The sequence below is a fragment of the Macaca mulatta genome, chromosome 16 (assembly GCF_049350105.2).
Source record: "Macaca mulatta isolate MMU2019108-1 chromosome 16, T2T-MMU8v2.0, whole genome shotgun sequence".
In the NCBI taxonomy this organism is placed as follows: domain Eukaryota; kingdom Metazoa; phylum Chordata; class Mammalia; order Primates; family Cercopithecidae; genus Macaca; species Macaca mulatta.
In genome coordinates this window covers 83,520,297-83,541,650 of record NC_133421.1, presented here as the reverse complement: position 1 = coordinate 83,541,650, position 21,354 = coordinate 83,520,297, and the positions used below count along the sequence as shown (strand labels likewise).

The 21,354-nt window shown below is 51.4% G+C and overlaps 1 protein-coding gene across 10 annotated transcripts in view; it reads left to right on the top strand.

Moving 5' to 3' along the window:
* Nucleotides 1-21,354, top strand: part of LOC144335915 (uncharacterized) — a 213,586-nt gene that overhangs the window by 101,010 nt on the left and 91,222 nt on the right. The gene's annotated exons all lie outside the window — the stretch shown is intronic.

Genomic DNA, 21,354 nt, shown 5'->3' with positions numbered 1-21,354 from the left:
CACTCAACCAACAATGTAACTACAAATGGTCATGAATGCTGTGAAATAAAGAGTCAGAGGTGTCACAGGACACTGACCTAGAAGCGCAGAGAGAGACTTCATTGATAGGGTAGGGAAGGAAGACGTCTCTGAAGAGGGAACTTTGGAGTTAAGACCTGAAGAAATGACAATGAACCATCATGCATGACAAGAGCTGGAGTAAAATCATTCCAGGCAGATAGAATGGCAAGTACGTAGTAAAAAGGAGAAGGGGGCTTGGTGTGTTCAAGGAGCAGAAAGGAAACAGGTATGAATGGAAATAGTGAGCCAGAAGGAGGGGTCATGCAATGGAGCTGGACAGACACATCATGCATAGCTTTGTAGGTCACAGTAGGGAATTTGAAATTTATTCCAAGAACAATGGAAATCCAGCCAACTGATTGCATTTGATTCTAACTCTACGGGAAAAGGTGATGAGCGTGAAGCACACAGAGCGTCTAAAAGCCAACCTATACAAAACCAGTTATCATGCAGGGGTGCACCCTGGGGACAGGGCCTCTTAGAGAAAAGAAGGCACTCTGGGGTCAAAGGGATAAATGAAGAACAGAGAGACTGTCACAAAGGCAAGAAAAAGAATCTAAGACTCTCTCTGCAGACCTGGAGTACACTCTGTGTGTTATGTGAGTCTTAAAGAGGACCTGCTGGCAGCTGCTGTGTGGCCTGAGATGGAGCAATGGAGGAGCAGAATGGGCGTGAATCTCCCAGGACCTTCCCTTAGCCTCAGTAATCTCAACAGCATTGACTTTGCTCCACATAAGATTGGAAGCCTGCGGTGGAAATCAGCATGCATGTGTGTGTGTGTGTGTGTGTGTGTGCCTGTGTCTAATTTTGTGGCCTCATTGACTCAACTTTTTAAGATGAACCTTAAAAAGTCTTAAACAAATGGAGGCTGTGATGGCAAAAGCTGTGCGTGGGTGAGGACCGCGTGGCTTCATGCAGTAGAGTGTGTGAGCAAACGCCTTCATATTCCCATGCAGGAGAGGAGAGGTGAAGGCGGGTGCTCGAGAGGTGCACGGAGGGCCCAGAGTGGCCAGAGAGCCCTCTCCCGGGTGCAAAAGAGCAGGGAGGAGCCTTCCTTTGGGAGCCTCTGCACCCGTCATTCTCCATGAATGTGCCAGAGGAGGAAGGGACCAGAGTGATCTGAGCTTTGTTCACTTGCCTCAGTGGCTTCTCCTCCTCTCTCATGAATTAGTGAAGACTGCATAGTGGCAGTGGGGTTGGGGGGGAGGGTGAAGGTGACCCTCACACCTCACAGAAACTGCCACTGACCCAGAGAAACTGCCACTGGCCCAGGGTGACCCTCACACCTCAGAAAAACTGCCACTCGCCTAGAGTGTAGAGAGTGGCCCCTACACTGGGCCACTGGCAGTTGCCACTGCAAGACGTGGCGTCGTCTTGCCATCATGATGCCCTAAAAAGCCAGACCCCCACATCTTCAAGCAAAGACCTTGAAGCTTGGGGGGTTAATCACCCACATCCAAGGCCACATACCCTCTTGTGGGCAGAGACATGATTTAAGATGGGCAGTGGGACTTCAGTGTCACCTGTCCAGCCATTGGGACCTCTGTCCTCCTGGTGGCTGCTATGTTCAGTCCCCACTGTAGATGGATCTTGGGGGGAAATCATTCTAGTTCCTTTGAAGGGTCAAGGATGGATCTGTGGCTGGTCACAAAGGGAGAGAAAAATAAAGCAGAGGAAGGTATCTAGAGCGTGTCGATGGAGATGGGGAACGGAGATCTCAGGCTTCTGCCCAAAGGCCCCTCATTACTGGGTCTTCTCTGGCCATCCTATATGGAATAGCAGTGACCGGGAGCTACCCGGTCTCTGCCTGACCCTCCAGGCCAGCACCCCATCCTTCCCACCCTGCTCTGTGTCACAGGAGGCTGACTGAGTGGGCTGCATCAACCAAGCCCCCTTGCCCTCTGCCTTCCAGTTGGGTTTGGCCAATGCAAGTCACCCACAGGAGACCAGAAGGTGGGAGGAGAATCAGATTGGGGAACTGACCTCTCAGCTCTCTCATTAGTGGGCCACAGGGTCACTTTCACAGTGACAGCCCGCTCCGAGCTCTGGCAACTGCTCTCTTTCCTTGCTCCTAGGTCTAGAAGTGGCACCAGGCAGCCTCCCATGATGCTGGGTCCAGGGTGACTGGCCATCCCTGAGTGGGTCCTCTGACTCCGTCCACCTCTTTGTCCCTTTATTAATTGTCCCCATCATACCGGTTGAGGAGGAGACTGCTTCCCTCCTTGTTGCTAACTAATATACTCTCCTCCCCTTAGTCTGTAGCCCCCCTTCCCTGCTTTATTTTGCTTTGAAGCATGGCTCATTACCTTACATTGTATTATCTATTTCCTGGTTTATTTTATAGTCTGTCTCCCCTACTGAAATGAAGGCAGAGTGAGGCAGTGCCTCACTGAAATACCCTTGGCGCCCAGGACAAAATGTGCACGTGACGAATGTTTGCTGAATGAACCCCCAAGGGGAGCAATGCACCCCACTTTGCCATCACCCTGCCCTGCTAGCCTTTTAGGAGATTATTCTGCAGAGAGCTGGGGTTCCTGATGGGGTGAGGTTCTCAGGAGCACAGGCTCTGGGAAGGTCTCAGAAGATGCCAGAGGCAAAGAGGCCGGGAGTTCATGGGGAGGAGGGAGCAAGGCGTTCTGTCGTCTGAGCCACACTCACACCAGGAAATAAAACGCTTTCACCTTTATTAGCAGTGATAAGAATAATAGTCCGTTCTCCAGGCTTTTAAATCTTACTCTGTCATCGTTTTCCAAGCAAAGCTGCTGAGCATAGCGGGAAAGACAGGCTCGATGTGGTTAAATCATTCTCAGTGGCTGGAGCTTCTGTCTGCACAAAGCCTTAGGGAGCCCGGGGTCTTCCCTTTTCACCTTGGAGGTGCCCTAGAGGAAGGGGAAGATTCTTGAGGACAAGGGCTGGCCCAGTGCGCTTTGGGCTTGCATCTCTGCTCCTAGCCTGACCCAGCACAAAAAAAAAAAATAGTACCAATGGCAGGACAAAGCCTGTAGGTGCAAGACCCAGACTGCCCGGGTTCAAATCCTGACACCATACTTACTAGCTCTGCAATGTTGGGTATGTTATTGACCTCTCTGGGCCTCTCTTTCCTCATTTCTAAAATGAGAGAGATAAAAATGACAGGTAATCATGGGCCCATTGCAAGAAATCAATGAGTTAATATGCATAACGTGCTTAGACAAGCATCCGGCAAATACCAGTTGAGTATCCATGATCTGAAAATCTGGGGACCAAAAGTGTTTCAGCTTTTGAATTTTTTTGGATGTTGGCTTTTGGAATATTTGCATTATGTTCAGCATCCCTAATCTGAAAATCCAAAATCTGAAATGCTCCAACGAGCATTTCCTTTGAGCATCAAGATGGTGCTCAAAAAGTTTCAGATTTTGGAGCGTTTCGGATTTTGGATCATTCGGAGTTCAGATTTGGGGATTAGGGATGCTCAGCCTATGCGCTGGCTGTTGTTGTTATTAGCTGGGTGCTTGCTCTGTGTCAAGCAGGAACCCGTGGAGGATCCCATCATCCCTGGTGAACAGACGAAGACCTTGAAGCTTGGTGGGGTTCATCACCCACATCCAAGGTCACATACCTTCTTGAGGGCAGAGATGTGATTTAAGATGGGCAGTGGGACTTCAGTGACACCTGCCCAGCCATTGGGACCTCTGGCCTCCTGGTGGCTGCTATGTTAGTCCCCCAAAGTTAGTCACAGGCTGATGATTTTGCCTGAGGCTTGGGAGGCAGAAGAGTGGGGCTGGAGATGGGGGTGCACGGGGCAGGGGACCCTCCTCCCAGAAACGGCACATCCCAATGTCCCCTGTACCAGAGTGAACACACACCCACTTCCCTGGGATTTAGGTTTTCTGTCCTGTCTCCTCTGAAATGAAAAAAAAAGAGGTAAGTCAGGAAATAGTGAGCAGATACAAATAAGATGGGGAGGGTGGGGGATGCGGGGGGTGGGAGAGTGAGGAAGGGAGCAGGACTGTGGGCACCCTCGAGGGTGCGTGAGCACGGACACACACACTGCACACACACACTGCTCACGGACACACGCGCTCCTCAGCAGATGGTGCTATTCATATTGATCTACCTAATTTTCAGAAGCAAATTGATCTTGGCTTTTCACAACTTATCTAGGACAGAGAAGTCTCTGGGAAGCCTTTTCACGTGGTAGACAGCCTGGGGTGCTCATGCTTTTGAGAGCAGAACCACAGACTTCATCTCCTAAGCACCCAGGCTGGTGGCAGAGCCTCCAGCCTCAGCAGGGTCCCAGGACAGGGCACAGTGGAGATGGTATGGAAGGAGGGTTCAGCCCTGGCTGGGGAGGGAAAGGAAGTCACCCAGGACTGTCAAGGTTCAGAGATCCGGATAGGGGTTAGGAAAGCAGACACCTCCCATTGAGGAAGTGTGGGAGGAGCTCGGGAAGGACAAATGCCCAGGAGAATTCTGCAAACCAGCTTGGCCTCCTCTCTCGAGAAGCCCTGCCCAGGGGGAAGCATCTGCCCCTTTGAGAAGAGCCTGTTGCCAAAAATGTCAAGACCATTTACTTATAGAGCAGCTGACAAAAGCACCTCTCTCCAGCGATTAAACAGGAGGACAGTTACTGGAAAGCAAATAAGCTCGTGTTCTCGGGCACAACAACAGTGTCAGCTGCTTTGGCACAGGCACCACGGACCGGAGACATGATGGGATCTTTTCAGGCCCCACAGGCAGTTGCCATGGCAGAAAAGGCACTGGTGGGTGGGCTCCAGACCCAGGAGGTGAGGGACCCACAGCCTCTGATACCTCGGGGCAAGATGTCTGTGTTATTGTTCCCTGCGTGCAGAAAGACAAGAGCCATGTCTCTTCATAAAGGGAGGGAGGTGAGAGTTATCACCCGTCACACGAACCCTGCATGAAATCTAGCAGCCCGAGGTGGGCATTCACCACTGATAAAAATCTGTTTCCCTGCCAGCTTAAAGTGCTACTTAAAAGGCGAATGTATAATTTAACTGCAATTTGGGAATGCACTTCTATAGGGTGACAGCTAAGACTCTCCACCTTTGGCAAAAAGGCCCTGGAGGAACAGTTGGAGAGGAGTCATCCTTCTAGAATTGACTAGGGAGGATGAGGATGAGCCACATGGCGGGGGTCAGGGGTGAGAGGGGGTGTGGATGGGTAAAGTTAAAGCAGGTGCTAGTTTATTTTGTTTTGTTTTGTTTTGTTTTGAGACAGTCTCGCTCTGTTGCCCAGGCTGGAGTGCAGTGGTATGATCTCGGCTCACTGCAACCTCTGCCTCCCGGGTTCAAGTGATTCTCATGCCTCAGCCTCCTGAGTAGCTGGGACTACAGGCGCACACCCCTACACCCGTCTAATTTTTGTATTCTTAGTAGAGATGGCGTTTCACCATGTTGGCCAGGCTGGTCTGTAACTCCTAACCTCAAGTGATCCGCCCGCCTCAGCCTCCGAAATTGCTGAGATTACAGGTAGCAGGTGCTAGTTCATTAAGAACAGGTGACCAAGGTGTGGATAGGGATCAGCTGCATCTCAGCCAAGTGAGGACCTGGCATATTTTCAGGGCTAAGCTGAGCTTCCCTGGACTCCATAGGGAACCCCAAGTCTTCAGGGAATAGTTGGGCGAGGTGATGGTCTTGCCTCTGAGCAGTTCTTGGTGTGGGACAGATAGAGAAGTGTCCTTAGAGGGAGTGCTGACTGCAGAGGACCTGTTAGGAGCCCCTCAGGCAGAGTCACCCCCCAGATCCTGTGGAGGGTTGAATGGTATCCCCCAAAGTTCATGACCATCCAGAACCTCAGAATATGACCTTAGTTTGGAAATAAGAGCTCCACAGATATGATTAGTTAGGATGAGGCCAAACAGGGTTAGAGTGAGCCCTAAATCCAACGGCCAGTGTCCTTATAAGACAAGGACAAGAGGCCGGGTGTGGTGGCTCACAGGTGTAATCCCAGCACTTTGGGAGGCCGAAGCAGGAGGATCACTTGAGCCCAGGAGTTTAAGAACAGCCTGGGCAACATATCAAGACCCTGTTTTTACAAAACAATTAAAATTTAGCCAGACATGGTGGTGCACGCCTGTAGTCCCAGCTACTCAGTAGTCTGAGGTGCGAGGATCACTTGAGCCCAGGAGGTAGAGGCTGCCGTGAGCTATGATCACGCCACTGCACTCCAGCCTGGGCCACAGAGCCAGACCCTGCCTCAGAAAAGGAAAAAAGAGACACACAGGGCCACTCACAGACATCATGTGATGACAGAGGCAGAGATGGGAGTGATGCATCTGCAAGCCAGGAAATAACAAGGATTGCTGGCAACCTCCGAAAGCTAGGCGAGAGGCACTAGGAGGGAGTCACGGAAAGGATTCTCCTCTGGGGCCTCCAGGGGGAACCAATCCTGCCAACACTTTGATTTCGGACTTCTGGCCTCCTGAACTGGGAGAAAACACATTTCTGTAGTTTTCAGCTTCCTGCTTTGGGATGATTTATTGTGGCAGTCCTAGGAATTGGATGCAGCCTCCATGCCCCCAAGCCCTGCAGGGCTGACCTGCCAATGTGCAGACTTCCTTTGTGCAGGCTACCCTGGAGGCATTCTGGGCGCCTGGGCCCAGTCCTGGACATCATGTTTTGGCTTTTTACCATGTACAGCCTGCATCCTGTGCTCCCGCAGCTCTGTGGAACGGGCAGGGCTTGTGTCACAAATCCCATTTTGCAGATGGAGAAATCAAGGCCTATGGGGCTAGGACCCAGATCTGGCTCTCTGTGATGTGCTTGTCAATAAGGAGAAATGAGGCAGGTCACATGGCAATTCTCAGAGTCCCCTGCACACAGGACCTTAGCAGAGTTTGTCACTCATGCACCTGGGCCGGCACAAGGGCAGGCAGAGGACCTCTGTGTCCTGAGGCTCTCCCCGCTGTCCTCACTGGCCCTGGTCTCTCCCTGCAGCCTCAGGGCTGAGCCCCCCTTCCTCCTCCTTGACCGCCACCCTCAGCTTCTCAGACACAGGAGCCTCTCACTTCTGTCTCTCCCAGACACCAGCCCACCAACTCTTCCAGCCTCCACTTGGGGCTTGTAAGCCTGCAGGATAAAGGGAGCCGCTTCCCTACAAGCTCAGTGAGTCCCCGGGTGGGTCAGTGGTGGTGCAAGCAGCAGGGACGCCCTATAAGCACATCGATAATCATAAAAGGAGGTAACGTTTATTGTCTTGGCTATTTTGGGTACCAGAGGAAAAAAACAACGTATGAATTGCAATGATGAAAGATTTACTGCATCTGTCAGTGCAGATAGAGGGGTTGGCTGGAATTATTGCAGCCGGGAAGAATTGTGTTTTAGGATCTGCCCCAGGTATTAATTTGTGGCAGGCTTATCCTGTCAGGAACATACAATGCTCATGGTGTTGAGAAGTAATACTTTAAAGGGCCTTAATGCCAATTGGATGGGAGCTGGGAGTTGGAGCCTGGGAGGCAGCTGATCCCCTTAGCGAGCTTTTCCAATAAGTTCCAGATGAAAAGCGTGAGGCTGCTGAGTAATATCATCTTTGGAGACTCTCAAACTAGATCTGTCTCCATTTATTGTGCCGGCTCGTGCATCATTCTCCTCCCTGATGCCCAAGGTGACGTCGTCTCGCCTTCCAACCAGGGGCTGGACAGACCACAGGGCGCCGGGGATCCTGGTCCATGGCCTGGACTCCAGAGTTCCTCGTGCAGGGCAGGTGTGGTAGGCTCCGCTGGGCACCTTGAGACTCGGAGTCTTGCAGCCCCCAAAGACTGGCTGAAGGCCGTGGCAGACTCTTCAGGAAAGGGCATTCTGTGACCCTCAGTTCCCACCCTCTGTCATGGGGCCTGGGTGCCTCCTCTCTGTGACCTGGAGACAGGCTGTCCTGGCCCTATGATTTTGCCAAAAAACCAGTGAACCCAAACCCAATCCTCCCCCTCTTTTTCTCCATCTCGGGGATGTCCGGTCCGACCTGATTTTTGCCAAATGCCACAGGCATGGATGGAGAATGGTTCAGAGAACATATGGCTTGCATTTCCTCCTTGGAGACCTTTCCGGGTTTGAATATTATCAGGATCCCGAAGGTTTTCACACCTCAGCGGCTTATGTGCCTTGCTTCCTTTGTATTTACCCACCTCCTTTGGTCCAGGCCTTTCTGGTGCTGGCGTAGATGGTGGGGATTGGAGCCAGGTGGGAAGAGAGATGAGGAGACTACAGTCCTGGAGCTCTCTGGGAGTGCCAGCCCCACAACCACCTCCCAGCCCCGCCACGACAGCGAGGGGAGGCAGCCAGAGGCGGAAGAACGCAGCTTCGGGAGGCACCATGTGAAAAAGGAGCTCCTGTCTGTGCCAGCTCCTGTGGGCCTTACAAAGGGGAATTGTAAAGGGGCTGTCTCCAGTTTTCTCCATGTGCAAAATGGGACTGTGACACTGGCCCTGCCTGTTCCGCAGAGCTGTGGGAGGACAGGATACCATCAGTGATTTAAAAAAAAAAAAAAAAGAAAAAAGAAAAATTCAGGGCTGGTCCAGGTGTCAAAACACTTCCAGGGTAGCCTGAGTGGTCTGGTGTCTACACACCCCCTGAAGACCCAGGCGGCTGTAGGCTGTGGGCCTCCCCAGCTGAGAGAGAAGAGGTGCCTGGAGCAGCCCCTCGTGGTGCTGAGCCAGGAGAGGGCCTGCTGGGCGTGGGGGCGGCTCCAGCCCCCGGGATGGGTGGATTGTTCCTGCGGACTCAGGAGTTGCTCTGGAGGTCAGTCTGTCCCTCTGCCCTTCACCCCTGGCCGGCCCTCTCCTCCCCTGGGGCACAGGGTCGGAGGACCTACTGAGAGCAAGGCATTGGGAGGAATTAGGGCAATACTGCCCATGTGCCAGGCATTTGGAAATGGGGCAGGGGTGAGTTGTCACAGTGCGGAGGGGGTGCTGCTGGCATTTAGAGCATGGAGACAAAGCATGACCAGGGGGAGAAGTCTGTTCTTCCACCTGGAGCCCTGGGAGCGGCTTGTGGGGGCAATGGGCTCCTGGTCAGTGCCCCAAGGGTTTCCCCAACATAGCCTGGGCAGTTCAACCTGGGATCTGAACCTGAACTCACCTGGCACCTTGAGGGGCTTCCTTCCTGTCTGGGGATAGCACCCACTCGGGGAGAATGGGCCGGGCTGGAGTGAGGTACACAGGGAGAGTGAGTCAGTGGGGGTGTAGTGGCTAGAAGATGGTACGGATTCTGCTTGGGATGCGTGGTGGACACTCGTATATTGGAAGCTACAGTTGGAGCAAGGCTGGGTCAACTTCCGGAGCTGGAGTCGGAGCTGGAGGCTCTGGAAGCTGACCCAGCCTTGCTCCAACTGTAGCCAGGATTCCTCTGTGGGTGGGAGGTTTGAGGAAGGGGTCGCTTGCCTTCTTTATGAAGTGAGGTCCTTTTTCAGACAGCCATGGAGGCGGGCAGGGATGTCTCACTCCAATCTCAGGCAAGCTCACCAGGGCCGAGCAGTTGAAAGTGGCTGATTTCTCGCTCTCTCTGGAGCAGTGAGGCCTCACTCTCCACCAACAGCTCCATGGCAGGTGTCACCTCTTCCCAGGTGAGTTCCCAAACACTACAGCGCCTTGCTGTTGCCCAGGAAGAAGCAGAAAGAGCTGCAAGGGAGAGCAAGGCAGGCTAGTTCTTCCCTTGACCTTGACTAAGGTCAGAAGAGGCAGTTCTGGCCTGGACATCTGGGAACTGCCAACAAATCTGTCCTCCAATGGTTTGGAGCCAAACACAGAACAACTGAAAAAGGTGCATGGGGTGCAGATGTCCTCATGGCCAAGAGCAATTTTAAAACGAAAGAACAATTTTCTCACATTGATCAGGTGTATCAAAGGCCTGTTTTTAGCCTTCCCTTCCCCCATTGTCCTTAGACCAAAGGAAAAGGAATCTTTTTCCAGTTCAGGTGCTGGGGCTTCAGGGCTGCACCCAAGATTCCCTGGGCCTCTACAGAAACCTGACCTCCAATGCACAAGGGAAGCAGCAGGGCAGAGAAGGTTGTAATGAAGATACACAAAAGTGTTTCCAGTGCTCATGTTGGAGACAGGGGCGGGAATGCCCATTTCCTGGAAATGCCCTGGATGGGTTTTGCTGGTTGGGTTTGCAGGCTCTGGGCCCAGACCCTTCTACCCTCCCCAGCAGGGTCTGTTAGGCTTTGAGCACTGGTGATCAGTCACAATGGTGGTCCTTTCTCTGAGTTTGGAGCCAGATGAGAGATGGACTCAGGTGTCAAACTCCTTTGGACCCAGGAGTTCAAAGATTGCAGCCTTATTACCATAAAAGCTGGATTGGCACAGCTGTGGGGCCACGGGGCTGCTGCGTCCTCCCTGCCGAATTGAAAATATTCCCCAGAATGGCAGCCAGCTCCTGGCAGGGCAAGACATCTACAAGGATGGAAATCTTTCCGCAGCTCAGAAAGAGTGCAAGAGGCCAGAAGGGCTGAGCCAGATATGTGTGATTAGGTCATGCTCCCTGATAGCCTGGAGTGAATGGGGGTAGGAGGGGGGCTAGGAGGCCCCCCATTTCATATTTATCAGCAGGGCACCTTGGGGGTTGGGGGGTGGCGAATGGTCACCCTGTGGGTCTGTGCAGTGCACTGCACAGGGCTGGTCATGCTTGGTGTCCATGCTCCAAATGCCAGCAGCACCCGCTGGCCATTGCAACAACTGCCCCTGCCCCATTTCCAAATGCCCGGTAGATGGGCAGTATTGCCCCAACTGACAGCCACTGAGTCATGGAGTTCTAAGAGGAGGGGGATGGTGACTCCCCACCTACACCACCATTTGTGGGCAAGGCACAGGTTGGAAAGTCCTTGGGGTAACTTCCTTGAATGGATAGAGAGGCAGGTCTAGCCCGGTGTTTGGGGTTTAGGAGGGTGGGTCAAGAGAGGCTCCGATGACAGAGGGGACAGAAGACCAATGAGATGACCATCAGATGAAGGAAGGCATGCACAGAGGACTTGGAAACCCAGAATGAGGAGGAGCACAGGATGCGGATGGCACTGGGGAGCCACAGGAGAGGGAAGCAGGGATGCAGCTTTTCTAAGTTGCAGGTGAGACAGAAAGGGTCCTGCCCCCTATAAGAGCCACCTGTCCACCTCAGGTCCCAAGCACCTCAAAATGAGACCCTTCCTCTCATTTTGTGGCATTCTTGGGGGCTCCCTGGACCCTTTAGTCCACTCTGCTGAGGATGACCTTTGTGCAGAAGGTCACTTCCTCAGTTGACTCTGGGGATTCCCTCTGCTAGGGGGTTGCGTAATTCAGTGCTTTGCACGCAGTAGAAACCAAGTAAGTGACTGTTGAAAAAACAAATGAATGAATGACTGAATGAATGAATGAATGAATGAACGTTACAGCTTTTGTTGCTGCTCCACCCTTACTTCCCACCCTCCAGTCCAACTCAGAGTTGTACCTGTTTGCCTCAAGGCTACTGGAGAAGCAGATCTTCTTCTGCTTTGAGCCCAGGTCTCCCCAGTTTGGCATCTGCCTGAAGCAGCTGCCCAGCAGCCACCTTTCCCTTTAGCCGTCCAGAGCCCTCTGGCCTTCATCCGCCCCTAGGAATGCTAATGGCTTCATCTTTACTTTCTCTTGCCCTTCCTTCTGGCCTTTCTCCTCATCAGATCTGCTCTGCCACAAATTATTCAGCTTCCCCTGACCTCCTTCCTCTCTGAAATCATCATTTCCTAAATAGCTCCTCCTGGATCAGACCACCCTTCCTCCCTGCCCCTTGTCAAACCCCTCAGCTAGACTCAACCCTTGCACTGCACACATTCATTTCATTAAAGCAATCCTGGTCTCTCTCTGGGAAGTCACCACCATAATCCACCACCACAATGAACTTTTCAGAAGGTTCCCTATTTATAGATAAGCACAAATGCCAGTTCTGCCTGGGGAGATTCCTTTAATCCACAATTATTTCAGTGGGGCGAGAGAGGCACAGTGGGATCTAGAGATGAGTTTAGTGTTGTTTCAATGAGATTGCAGAACCTCCTAAGGGGTTCAGCTGTCTGCAAACGACATGAGTTGGAGTGAGCTGCCCATGCCTGGGTGTATGCAAGAATCAGGTGGCCTCTGAGAACCCTTACGAGTTAATGGGGGTGCATTGAAAATAAAAATGGCAATGCAGATTGAAAATCTTTGGAACAGGGGAAAAGCAAACCCACATGCTTCTGTGAGACTCAGTTGGTTGAAAGGAGGCTGGGGCCAGAAGGGACCTTGAGAAGGCTTCTGTGCCTGGGAGGCAGGAGCCCAGGTGGGGATGTAGAAAGGGAAGATGATGGCAGGCTTTGGGTCATGCTCAGCAGGAGGAGCAAATGGGAAACCACGACTCTGCTCCATGGCAGGCTATAAACACAGAATTTCTCTCCTGCCCTCCTGTGGACTTAGGGGCAGCGGATGTTGCACACATGATACAGCAAGACCCCAGGGTCAGCCAGACCCCAGGTTGTCACACCCACACTGATGTGGCCCTTGCACTGACCTTGCTGGGGTCAGGGTGGAGATGGACACCTGTGTTCGTACAGAGGTGACTGATTCTGAGGGAAAGGCCTGCAGGCAGGGACTCCCCAGCCACGCATCAACCCATCAACTTGTTTTTGTCTGCTTCTCCCTAGGGTGACTCAGCAGCTGCTGTGTACTTTTCTTCAAACTCCCCAAGAGAGGACACAGGAGATCCCCTAGTGCAGTGTCTGGCACATAACAGGCACTCAAAAATATTCTTCTTAAAATAAATGAATTTGAGTAGATTGCCGAGGCCCTGCTTAGGCGCAGATTACTGGGGCAAAGATGGCCCCAGTAATATCTTCCGTTCCATATCTGTATTAGGCCATTCTCACGCTGCTAATAAAAACATACCTGAGACTGGGTAATTTCTAAAGAAAAGGAGGTTTAATGGACTCACAGTTCCACGTGGCTGGGGAGGCCTCACAATCACAGCGGAAGGTGAAGGAGGAGCAAAGGCACATGTTACATGGCACAGGCAAGAGAGGATGTGCAGGGGAACTGCCCTTTATAAAACCATCAGCTCCTGTGAGACTTACTCACTGTCACAAGAGCAGCACGGGAAAAACCTGCCCCCACAATTCAATGACCACGTGTCATGGGGTCCCTCTCACAACACGTGGGGATTAGGGGAGCTACAATTCAAGACGAGATTTGGTTGGGGACACAGCCAAACCATATTAATGTACATCTGACCTTGACATTATTCTCCCTCAGTCCTGGAAGGAGCTCTATGATTGCCTTGACCGATAGAATATATGGAAGTGACATGAAGTGACTTCTTTTTTTTTTTTTTTTTTTTTTTGAGACGGAGTCTCGCTCTGTCGCCCAGGCTGGAGTGCAGTGGCCGGATCTCAGCTCACTGCAAGCTCCGCCTCCTGGGTTCACGCCATTCTCCGGCCTCAGCCTCCCAAGTAGCTGGGACTACAGGCGCTGCCACCTCGCCCGGCTATTTTTTGTATTTCTTATTAGAGACGGGGTTTCACCATGTTAGCCAGGATGGTCTCGATCTCCTGACCTCGTGATCCGCCCATCTCGGCCTCCCAAAGTGCTGGGATTACAGGCTTGAGCCACCGCGCCCGGCCGACATGAAGTGACTTCTAAGGCTAGATTATAAAAACGCCACACAATCCCACCTAGCTCTCCTGGAGACTCTCATTCTTGGAACCCAGCGGCCATGACGGTGGGAAGCCCAAACTAGCCCACTTAGAGAGACACTGTGGAGGTGTTCTGGTTGAAAGTCCAGCTGAGGTCCCAGCCAATAATGGGCATCAACCACCTGACTTATGAGTGAAGATGCCTCCGGATGATTTCGTCCTCAAACTGTTGAGTTGTTCCCAGCTTCTCGACTTCCCAGCCAAGGCCCCAGACATCAGAGAACAGAGATAAGTTTCCACTGTAGCCTGTTCAAATTCCTGACCCACAGAAATCATGAGAGATAATAAAGTGATTATTGTTTTAATCCGCTAAGTTTTGGGATGACCTGTCACCCAGTAATAGATAACCGATACAGTCAGCATCCACATGGAACACGCTGGCTGGCGTCCCTTGTGTCTGGCTTACCCGAAACTACCTTTGGCTGGAGTGCAGTCTCCCCTGCCCAGCATGGTTGCCAGGGTAACCAGGTCCCCTGGCACAAGGGGTGGGAGCAGACTTTTCAAGGAAGCGCCTGGGGCTGCTTTCCTTAGAAGAGAATACTTGCATTTTCAAGGCCTGGCCAGTGCAGAAGAATCTAAAGCTCTTCCTTCTAGTTCTTACTCTGACACCAATTCTCTCGGGACTTTAGACACAGCCTCATCTGTCTGCAGCTTTCAATTTCCCCCTCTACATAAGGAGCAGGTTGGACAAGGTGAACGTAGGCCCCTCTCAGCTCCAGGCTTCTATCAGTTGGTTTCTCTTCTTTTCTTATTGGTTTTTCTTTCTTTTCTTTTCTTTTCTTTTTTTTTTTTTGTTGTTGTTGAGACAGGGCCTCACTCTGTCACTTAGGCTGGAGTGCAGTGGTGCGACTACAGCTCACTGATGCCTTGATCTCCTGGGCTCAAGTCATTCTCTCACTTCTCAGCCTCCCGAGTAGCTGGGACTATAGGCATGCGCCACCACACCTGGCTAATTTTTATATTTTTGTAGAAATGAGATCTCACTATGTTGTTCTAGTTGGTTTTGAACTTCTGGGCTCAAGTGATCCATCCGCCTCAGCCTGGGATTACAGGCATGAGCCACTGAGCTCGGCTCCTGTCAATTGACATCTTGACTCGGCTTTGCATGAGGGCTCTGCATCTGATCTTGGGGGTTTCACTACCTGGTGCAAAGAGGAGAGAGAGGCCTGAGACTCCGCAGACGAAGTTGGTGGGGGGTCTCTCCTTCCTCCAGCAATTTATTGAACATTAACAACGTGCTAGGCCTTGGATGTAAGTAATTAATAACACTCTGAACACATTGGCTTTCTTTGTTATTTCCTTGTCCCCACTGAGGGTCATTTGCAGATGATTAATCTAAATCATTATTTAGATTCTGTCTAATCACTTTTTTAGACTGGCATTGATAACCACAGCTGTCTCTAATCTATCTATGAAGTGATAATTTTCCATGAAAGGGGCTGGTTCATTGGTGTTTATCCTCCTAAGGGGAGGGGTGATCCCTAAAGTCAGGAGACTTGGATTGACCATTGCCTCAGTTTCCTCACCTGTGAAGTTTCCCACCAGGGGAACCCAAAGGCATAGAAACTGGTCTCCCGCTCATTTCCTAGTCATGTGACTTAGGATATCTCATCTTTTCTGAGCTTCAGTTCCTTGGAAAATATTGTCCCCTCTGCCAGAAAACACTCTGCCTTTGTACCTCACTCCTCCCTCAGTCCCAGCCTGTCAGCTTCTACGCATCCCTCAGGCCTTGGCTTCCATAGCACTTCCTCCAGGAAGGCCACCCTCAAGCCTTCCTTGCTGCTGCAGGCTCAGGTGCAGCAGGCACGCGGTCCATCATAGCTCCAATGGATGTGTCTCCATTCCCTGCCAGAATAGAGCTGCTTTCAAGAGAAGCCACCAAATCTGTTGTGTCCCCCGATCTGTTCCCAGGTCCTCACACAGCCTCAGGCTCGTAGTAGGTGCTCAATAAATAGTTGCTGAAGAAATGATTGATAGAGAGAATGCCAACGCCTCTGCTTCCTAGGATCTGGTGGCGTGATGGATGTGCGAGCCGTCCTGCAGAGGGGGACCCCGGTGAGGCATTATTAGTATCAATAATGATGACAAGCAGCCGATGCCACTCCTCGGCTGAAGGACAAACCCTCATCCAAAGGAAATCCACTTCCTATCCAGGTCTGCACACCGAGAATGCCTTGGATGAAAATGCCGTTCCCTCACAGGCGCAGCCAGGCTTCTAGAGACGGAAAGGGCTCTATCAAGACTCCTAGGTGCAGTGGGAAATCTTCCCAGGGCAGATAGGAGGGAGAAGCAACGGGCCATTCCGTCTAGCCTTGGCAGCTCATCCGTCTCTTCCTCCCTCGGCTCTTTCTTTTCACCTCCTCAAGGAAGAGGATGCAAAACGCTGCAGGGAACACAGGGCATTGGGTCTGGGGGTGGGAGGGAGTTCTCTTTCCCCATCTGGGGCTGCCAGTCAAAGGATAGTTGTAAGTAGTTTTTCAGCAGATAAGGGAGAAATGAGTGGTCCTGTTTTGTGGTCTCAAGGAGGCACACTTCTCCAGGTGCACTGGACTTCCCAGGGCTTCTAGATACCCGGGAGGCCGGGCAGAGCCCTTGGTCTTATCCTGGGGAGACCCCGAAGCCATCTTCTCCAAGAGGCAAGCAGCCCCTCTCCCCAGCTCATACTAGGCTCCAACTCCAGAAACTCTGCAAGTAAAACCCCAGGGCATAATCGGGTATGAAAGGGAGAATGGAGTGTGGGAATTACACTGTGAAAACCCCTAACTGCCTGGCCTGGCAAATGAATTAACTTATTAAACAAAATGCATACATCTGCATACATTTGAATACATGAATAGGATCAACTCAGACCCTGCCCAGGTTCAACTTATCCTCTAGGGAGGAAGAGGAGGAGAGGAGAGGAGAGGAGAGGAGAGGAGAGGAGAGGAGAGGAGGATCTGGGCAAAAGAGGGTTGGACCGTTCTCGAGGCTGCACCTTAAAGAGCCCATGGCTTGGCATGCTATATTTATAAATTAAATGCAAAAGCATCTCCCTGCTGCATTAAAAACTACCCATCAAGGCTGAGGACTCCAAGGAGCAGTAAAATCAATCTCATTGCATAAAGACAACAGCAAGCAATTGGCATGACATTTTAAGTAAATGCTACAGCCATTTGTAAATGTTCATTTTCTGGGAGACCCCATCTATTATATGACAGCTATTTTCTTAGCATCCCAGTGTGAATTCAGTCGGTTTACAGATAAGCCCGTTGAGGAGAATGGATATCAAGATGTAAAGTGCTATAATACGGACAATTTGTTACCGCCGCACCAAGTCGCTCTGTCATTATCTATCTACCTCTTGCAGGGCTTGGAAATCATTTGGCTATTTTTGCAGGTTGGAGTTAATAAGTGACGGGGTATGAAGAGGGTGGAGAAGAAATAGGTGGGGACGAAGGAGACAGCAATGGTTTAGAGGTGGATGGAAGACAGCAGACTCAGAGGCAAAGGGAACCTCCTCCATAAAGTCTTCGGGGTTGAGATTTGCCCTTTTCCCTTGCTCCTTTCCCAAAGAGGCCCAGGTGGGAGAAACAGTTCCCTCCCAGAGCAGCAGAGAAGGGTAGGCCCAGGACCTCTCTGGTTACCAGCAAGGCCCCAGTTCCAAGAGGAGAGGGTTTGTCAGAGGCCAGAAACATTAATTACAAGGCTGACCACTTCATTTATCAGGTGCCTGTGCAAAGACAGGCTCGTTGGACTTGACTCAAGGAAGAATTCTCTTTCCTAAGGTTTCATTCCCAGCACCCTGTACCTCCTGGCGGAGCAGAGGGGGCAAATTGGGACTGAGAAATACCAGAGGAGCTGCAGGGAAACCTGCTCAGGAGCTGCCCAGGTTGAAATACGTCCCAAGAGAAACCGAGGGCTCTCCAGCCTCATAACTCATCACTAATGCTGATGACTGAGATGTTTCCAGGGAAGACATAGATGACCCCCGGCATGAACCCAGAGTTGTGCAGAGGAGTTGCAGGGTAAGGTGGGTGACAGATCCAACCAGGTTCCCTGGGGGGATGCGTTCATGGGAAGGGACTTGGCTCTCAGGTGTCAAGAGGCCCAAATGCTTGGAAATTAAAGTTCATTTCTGAAAAGGGTTGACATCTAAAGAGATTGACCACACTGCTGGTCATTTAGAGCACAAACCTCAGGGCACCTGTTTACCCATCAAGCAAACCCCCTCCCAGAATTTACAGATCTCTATGCTTGCAGTGGCTTCTCTTTTGCCATGCATTCATTTGGCAAACATTCGGGGAGCTATCAGGTCTTTCCCCAGGCAATCCTGACTTCCTTGGGCTTTGCTTGCAGTCAGTCAGGCTGAGCATAGGGCAGCCATTTCACCTGTTAGCCCTTCTAGCGTGCAAACTATATCTCCCATGCCTAGTGGTGGTCGGCACGTGGCAGGACACAAATAGCTGGTGAATACATGAATGAGCGAGCAAACGGGTGGACGAATAAACAAATCAGTGAGTGCACAAAGGCATGCTTGCATCTCCCCATCAAGTGCTAGTTCTCCAGGTGGCTGGTGCCTCAGCAGGGCCTCCCTGGGGGCATGTGACTCCTTCCTCTCCCTGTGGTTAGTTTGGACACAATCCCTCAACAGCAAGTCCCACGGCCTGAGTTTTAATCCCAGGTGTGGCATGAGCCAGCTCTGAGTACCAGCAAGTTGAGCTGCTCCTTTGTGAAATGAGGCCACGTGGTCTGTAAGAGGCCTTCCATCCATTAGATCCTGCGACTCCAGCAGAGATCAGGATAGGCAAGGAGAGGCTTCAGGGAGGTGTGCACACTCAGTACTGAGTGGGGTGAGGGATGCCTCTAAAGCGCTGTGCAGGTTCTGGCCCGAGGCTGGTCCCCAGGAACAGCAGCTGCTATTTTCCTTCCTCGGGGTGGAGGGTACAGAAGTGGCTGCCACTCACTGGGGAGTTGTGGGCCTTTCCAAGAAATGTCCATCTGTCCTCAGATCAGGCTTCTAGAAGTAGTTTGCTCAGATCTGCTCTTTCCTGGTCGCCTTTGACTCCAGCTCACAGTAAGAAGGAGGATCCACTCAGCCTCCTCCCAGGAAGCTGCTCAAGGGGTCCCGAAGTCCGGAGTCTCCCCCAAACTGCTCAGGGGTGGCCTCCCCTGACCATGGCCCTTGTGGTTTCAGGCTGACCACACTCCAAGGTGGACATGGTTCTGTGGAAGGGGCAGGTGAACACGCCACGCGTGGGTGGCCACCAGCAGAGGGGAGTGAGCTGGGCGGCAGGTAGAGGGCTGTCCTGAGTGACGAAAAGTCACATCTGTAGGGGGCTGCATCCAGGCTGGCCTGAACTGCGAAGTGTTTGGAGTTTATGAGCAAGGGTACAGGTGCAAAGATCAGTTCTTCTTTTAAGATAAACAAATGAGGCCGGACGCACTGGCTCACACCTGTCATCACAGCACTTTGGGAGGCTGAGACGGGCGGATTGCCTGAAGTGAAGAGTTCAAGACCAGCCTGGCCAACATGGTGAAACCCCGCCTCTACTAAAAATACAAAAATTAGCTGGGTGTGGTGGCAGGTGCCTGTAATCCCAGCTACTCAAGAGACTGAGGCAGGAGAATCGCTTGAACCTGGGAGGCAGAGGTTGCAGTGAGCTATCACACCACTGTTCTCCAGGCTGGGTGATAGAGCAAGACTCCATCTAAAAATAAATAAATAAATAAAATAAAAAACAAACTGTGGATCACATGGGAAGAAAAACCAAGGGGGACATTATTCTTTCTGCGCAAACTGAGGCAGAACAGAGTAATGATTAAGCGATGCATTGTTAATGACGATGCAATGCACTGTCAGAGATAACAGTGAGTTATAAAACGTCCCAGGCCTCCTCGTAGAGGTGGAGAGTAGCCTGGTGATTGCCAGGGGCCGGGGGAGTTCAGAATTTTCATTAGGATGAATGAGTTCTGGGGACCTAGCATGCAGTGTGGTGGCTAGAGTTAGTAATAGCGTGTGCCATACTTGAAAGTTGTTGAAAATTGCTAAGAGAGTAGATCTTCAATATTCTTGCCACAAAAAAAGAATGTGCCTGGGACAGAACAGACATTTAAAAAGTGGGAGCCAGCTATGGAAATGTGGGGTGACTTGGCTCGAGCCACACGGTGGGTCAGCGTGGGGACTGAGGTCTGAAACTTCAGTCTCTCCATGCTCAGTCCAATGGTTTCCATAGCAACCAATCCCAACTTGGCAGTGAGTACGCTTGGTTTTGTGACACCCCACAGTATATAAAAGTATCTGAAGGCCGTCACACAGTCGTTGCCTCGCGTGCTCAACTGTGCTCCCTCTTGGTGAGCATGTCATAAAGATTTGACAACAGTGACAGGATGTCAGTTTGGCTCCTAAGGACTCAGACATCTCCGGTTCAGCCCGTGGAGATGATTTTTGCCTTTAACTCTGACATGTGAAAAGTTAGAGTTGGATTCGATTGTTTGGGCCCTTCTCATTAGCCTCCGGGTACTCAGCTCCAATGGCCCCAGCTCCTTTATCCCTAAATGTTCCACCCATTTCTCTATCACCCCAGAGCTCCAGGCCAAAGCTCCCACCCTCAAAAGCTCTTTCGTAACCCCTGCCCTGCTGGACCTGAACCCAGCAGCCAAAACACCAAAGCCATGCTCCTTAAACGTTAATGGGTGAGGGAAGCCCCTGGGACACTTGTGAAAATGCTGATTCGGATTCAGCAGGTCTTGAGAAAGCTGAAGATTCTGCGTTTCTGAGAAGCTCCCAGGTGATGCTGCCTGCTCTCCCTTTGAGTTGCAAGGCAGTTAAGCAGCAGTTCTCCAACTCTGGCATCAGAGTCACCTCTCGAGCTTGTTAAAACAGATTGCTGGGTTGTACCTCTAGAGTTTCTGATTCAGTAGGCCTGAAGTGGAGCCTGAGAAACTGCATTTCTAACAGCTTCCCGGGTGATGCTGATGCTGCTGGTCCAGGGAACCACTGCACTAAAGGCAGGGGCGTTGCCAGGTGATGCAGAGAGTCTCCCCGCCCTTGCCCCTAATCCTCCCACCTGTGCGCTGACCAGGTGTCTCTCCTCTGGGCCTCCTGCTCCTTCCCTCCTTCCATCTCTCCCTGGATGAGTTTTTCTATGTGAGATTCTCTCTCATCACAGGGCAGAACCAGCCCTCCACCCCTGGATGGCGTGTGTATATATATATATACACAGAGCTAGATGGAAAGAGACTAATTTTGCAAAATCTGCACAAAAATCGGCTGAATTTATGTTTCCCCTGCAAGAGAAATGCTGCTGAATGGAAATAAAATGCAGGATTCCTGGGCATTTCTATTACCTCTTCATGTCACTGGCAGTGACTGATGGCAAAAAGTAAGATTGCAAACGGAATCATTTTCACTTTGCCCAGAACAAACTCCGTCCGGTGACGGAGCCTCCTTCAGATCTGCAGTTCTCCCTAGTGTCACCAACAGCAGCCGAGAAAGAAGCTGGGAGAGCAGCCAGCATGGAGGAGAGAGCATTCACCCAGCCCAGGCCCCAGGGGCCCGTCCTTCACCTCAAAGCAGGGGCCCCTGCAGGCAAAAGGAAATCCAGTTTGATTTAATATGGTTCATTTTTCTTCCTTGTTTTAATCACGGAGTAAAAA